Source organism: Leptonychotes weddellii, chromosome 2, assembly GCF_054177405.1.
Source record: "Leptonychotes weddellii isolate Sample4059 chromosome 2, ASM5417740v2, whole genome shotgun sequence".
Lineage (NCBI taxonomy): Eukaryota > Metazoa > Chordata > Mammalia > Carnivora > Phocidae > Leptonychotes > Leptonychotes weddellii.
The window spans coordinates 18,238,824-18,244,165 of NC_138370.1; the positions used below are offsets into that span (position 1 = coordinate 18,238,824).

General features: G+C 40.0%; 1 pseudogene; it reads right to left on the minus strand.

The window, feature by feature from the left end:
- Positions 1-2,020: 2,020 nt before the first annotated feature.
- On the minus strand, positions 2,021-3,703 carry LOC145720297 (dynein light chain 1, cytoplasmic pseudogene; annotated as a pseudogene).
- Between the last annotated feature and the right edge of the window lie 1,639 nt (positions 3,704-5,342).

Here is a 5,342-nt window from a genome sequence, read left to right on the forward strand (position 1 = left end):
GTTAAGTGTCTGCCTTCAGCTCAGGTCATAATCCCAGGATCCTGGGATTGAGCCCCACGTGGGGCTCCCTGCTCAGTGGAGAGGCTGCTTCTCCCTCTCCCTCTGCTGCTCCCCCTGCTTGTGTGCCCTCTCTGTCAAATAAATAAATAAAATCATATAAAAAAAAAAAGAGCATGGTGGTGTAGGTGAGGGAACCTTCTCAAACCACAGAAATAGATAATTAGACCCTGAATAAAGGGCTTTCTGACCTCCCATTGAGGTCTTGAAACCCCCTGGAGTTGAATTTAAAGGTTTTATTGCATATTTCTTCTTGGCAGTGGCACAGTTAAAGGCGTGGAGAAGGAAATTCCATTTGGTTACAGCATTAGCGGAAAGAACGTGGTGAGCTGCTCCGGGGAAAAACCGCTTCTTGGTGAGTGCCTGACATATTTAGTGCTCAGAATTAGTGATAAATGGATCGATTAATGACTGGGAGGCAGTGAGCAGGAATAAGAATTGTATTCACTCTTTGCACAGCCTCTAACTGGTTATGTGAATATGAATGTGCCATGTCATTTAATTATCAGTTTTCTCATCTAAGAAATGATAACAGAAATATGAGTTCTGGCTAATGAACAAGCTATCCTGAGCTTCACATGACATAATGAATGTGAAAGTACTTTTTAAACTTACCCATTAAACTTACCCAGCTGGATTGGCTTGGTACTTAATGGAACCATATTAATGCTCTGGTAAAGCCAGCTTTGGAACATCTTCACCTGTTCCTAATTTGTATATAGCTCTGTTAGAAATTGCCTGATGCACCAATTTCTCACAATTTTGAGACATGTGCCTTATTTCCCTCCTCTCTGGTCTTTGAAGCCCTAACATTAAATGGGCTCTAAACTCTCAGCAAATCCTTGATAAGTAATTTTTGGGTCCTGCCCTAGACCTGGTCTAGCTATGGGTCTTCTCTCTATCCTAACCCTCAAAGCTGATTCAAGTCTCAGACCTCTTTTTGCATGTACAATCTTGAACTAGCCTCCACTTGCTGCATTATTGCTCACAAATAGGTCCTCCAGACCCTGGGTCTCAAAGCTGAGCTAACCCTCTTAGCTTAGTAGAGAATATTGAAATCCAGAAGCTACTTCCCATTGCATCTGAGGTGGCTGATTTGTAAAGCCTCAGATTTTTTAATTAAAAAAAAATAGTTGTGGGGTGCCTGGGTGGCTCAGTCGATTAAGTGTCTGACTTCAGCTCGAGTCATGATCTGAGGGTCCTGGGGCCAAGCCCCGCCAGGGAGCCCGCTTCTCTCTCCTCTCTCTCCCTCTCCCCCTCCCTCTGCTTGTGCACACTTGCTCTCTTCTCAAATAAATTAAATCTTTTAAAAAAAAATACCTACTTTTGAATGGGTATCTGCAAAGTCAAAAATGTTTTTAAAAATACACACACAAAAAATCTAATTTTATTCTTATTCCTACCATCTTACCCTGTCCCCCAATGGAGCAAACATTTGAAAAAAATTTTGAAAAAGATCTAGGGTGCCTGGGTGGCTCAGTCAGTTAGATGTCTGCCTTGGGGTCAGATTGTGATCCTGGGGTCCTGGGATCGGGCCCCGTGTCATGCTCCCTGCTCAGTGGGGAGTCTGCTTCTCCCTCTGCCTCTCCCCCCGGCTTGTGCTTTCTTTCTCACTCACTCTTCCTCAAATGAATGAATGAAATCTTTTTTTAAAAAAAAAAAAGAACAAGATCTATATACTGATAGTCCTATACTAATAGCTCTATATTGCTGAGTGAAAATTTATGGGAAAGAACTGTGTAGTATATGACTTTCATGTAAGACTCTGAGGAAAGTAAGAATTTGTGTGCATATCTTCATATTTGTCTGTATTTGAATAGGAACACCAGAAAGGTAAACAACTAAAAAAAATTATCAATTTCTGAAAAACAGAAGTTAAAAATCTCAAAATACAGTTTGATTTGTTTATTTCCCTCTGGAATTCTCTCCAGTGTTTTATAAGACTGTTTCCCTGGCAGAAACGTTTATGATCTTTTTTTTTTTTTTCACCAACATATTAATTTTGAAAGGAATGGATTTTGAGGAGAAAAAACATGGGGTAGAGGTATGGAATAGAAAATAAATACAAATGTAAGCTGTTTGCTAATTGTTTTATAACCACAACAAATTTGTACAGAGAATGCCCTGTACAAAACAACACAATAAAGGTTCAAAGATCGAGGTGTTCCCCTAGGCAAGGCTGAAGATTTCAGTCTTTGGTATTTGGAATTTAGGCTGCAGTCCTCGGTTTTGGATGGATCACTGGGTGTGTGACACAGTCCATGCTTTTAACCAGATTTGAACAGAAGAATGGCCACTTGGCCCAGGTAGAAGTAGACGGAGTGTTTGGTTTCATGTGTCACATAACTACCGAAGTTCCTCCCCACGATGCAGGTGCCAGGTGGGGTTGTACTTCTTATCAAACTCCTTTTTAATATGGGCCGCAATGTCCTTCTCTATGTTATATTTCTCCAACGCCTGAGTCGCACACTCCACCGAGTCCTGTTGCATCTCCTCGGACATATCGACGTTTTTGATCACGGCCTTTCGGTCGCACATGGTTACCGAGGAGCAGGGGATGGCCAACTGCAAAGGTCTCCTGGGGGAGGGGCTGGTGACACTCCATTCCTTGATGGAATATCACTTCTATCTGTGTATAACTTTCTTCTATGTTCTTTTACATAGTCTGCCTTAGGACTGTTAAAATAGCTACCACATCTTATTTTTGTATATGTCTGCTTTTCATGTAAATGTCCACTTATATGGACCCCAAAGAATCGGGACAAATATCAGCCAGGGTACTAGAACAGGGTTCTGGGTGTCATCCCTGTGTCAGGGTGTCCAGGAGCTCCCCAGTGAGAGGACAGGAGGCCAGAATGTAGGGATGTGTTATTTCTTTTTTTATGTACTTTTAAATCATTTATTAGTTTGGTTTGGGGGTCTTTCTTTTATGGTACTTATGTTTCTCAGATGTTTAGATAATTAGTCCCTTGAACTAATATTCCCTTGGAAGAAGCTCATGATGTGTTGTTGGAACTGGTCAGGAGGAAACGGGGTGAGGTGAAAATGCAACTCCTAGCGTCTACCCTTTCTGCCTATTTAAAGATTGGGGTGGCATTTGCTGGCGGGCAGAGAGTTGCTGATCCTCAATAGAGTTCTGTCACTTCTCCATCACACTTTCCCTCCCACCAACCCATCTTGTCTTTCAAAGAATCTCTCGATACCTCCATTTTAGGCACTGCTCTTTTAGAAGAACTACCCTGGGTTTATTTATCTCGATGTGGTAGAGGAGGAAGAATCCATGGTGTTCAGCCAATTAACACAATATAAAAGTCTTATAATCTACTCATTAGCCAGCATGTCCTTGATGCCACCTCGGTGACACCAGTCAGCACCAAGCTGTGCCTGATGCTCTTCTGCCTCCCAATATTGCTGGAACAATAAATGATCCAACCAGGGCACAATCCAAAGAGCTGCCAAGGGGCTCTATTTGGCACCCATTCCTTTCTACCCAGACCATTACTTCCTGAACTTACATCAGGACAGAGTCGCTATCTAGATGCTTAGCGGTTTCTTGTAGCTTAAATATTAGGGTCTGGGATCAATCAAATATTCCCTTGCTTCTGTGGTCCTATCTGTAGGATCATGTTTGGGGGTGGGAATCAGCAGCTATCCATTCACCATTTTATCCTGTAGTGGACCTTCGTCTCTTCCCACCCATTCTGCACAGTTTACAGTGAACTTCATAGTGTTTATCCTAGAATCATGGTAGAACATATTTTTGAAAACCTCCAGCCTTGATTACATCTATCTATTATAAATCATTTAGACACACAGGATTCTTGAAACTTGAGACCATATACAATTGATTATTATGTTTTCCCAAATATCTGCCAAAGTGCTTTGAGCTTAGTAAGTGCACCAACTAAGTTATTTGATTTAATGGACATTTTCAACATAACTGAAATTCAGAAGGATAGCTTTTGTATAAGGACAGGGATATGGAAATGCATGCCCTCTAGGTTATTTTGCATATGAGAAAGATATTCTCTCTCTATCATGTGGTATCTGAATGAAATGTTTCCATGGATATTATATCTTGAATTATCTCTATTTCATTAGTTTTAAAAGCCCAAAGAAGACATCCAGTGTAAACCTCCTTTATTGCAATGCTTGAGAGCTATACTCTGTTTTCTTTATGTTCTAAAACATAACCTCACCACACATTGAGCCCAGAAAATGAAAGTCATAAACTCAGCTTTTAGAGAAGAGGTAATATTATCTATTGTTAAAATCCTAGGTTTTAAGACACAGTTATTTTGCAATCATATTTTTACTTTAAGAATAGCCAGTAAGGGGAATTTCAAGATATCAACCCACGATAATGGATTAAAAATGGGATGTGAGAGAAAAAGCAGAATCTAGGATAATTCCAATGTTGGGGCCATTTAGAATACATATATATATTTTAAATTACTGATCACCCATGCATCTGGTGGCAAACCTCCAGGTTGGAGAAGGTGAACAACTAACAGAGTTGCTGGTGGAACTCTAACACCTATCATTTCCAGGGAATCAAATCTTTATTGACAACTATGAGTACTTTCTTGCCAATACTCTAAAGTCCCCTGATACTTAGTCCTTTATTCACACTGGTCTTTCCATCCCCAATATGTACAAGACCAACTACATATTTTTGTTGCTGGTACCTGGGTAGCTAAATACAGCTAGAGAAAATCATATAAGATGCGTGGATACCATCCTAAATGCAGAATTGTTGGCTCTCAAAACTGTTTACTATATTTCTTTAGCTAACTCAATTTCATGCTCCCTGCTACGACAATTAGAAAACTTTCTATAATTTTTTCCAACTGGCCTACCATCATCCCTTGCCAGAACTACGGCCTCCTAACCTATCTTCCCAATAGTCCTCTTGCTCTTCTCAAATAACTCTTCATGAACAGCCAGAGTGAACTTTAGGGTTGATTTTTTTTAACCTTATTAAAGTATAACCTACATGTACAAAAGTCCACATATCATAAATGTGCAACTTCATAAATTTTCACAAACTGAAAAGTCCCAGATAATCATTACCCAGTCAAGAAACAGAATATTGCTGGCACACAAAAGCTTGCCTTGTTCTCTCTTCTGGTCACTATCCTGCCCCGAAGAGCAAATACTTTTGTGATGTCCACCATTATATTTAATTTTGTCTGTGTTTGTGCTTTATATAAATGGAACAGAGAATATATTCTTTATTGGCTGGCTTTTTTTCACTGGAAATTATGATTATAAAATTAATCCAT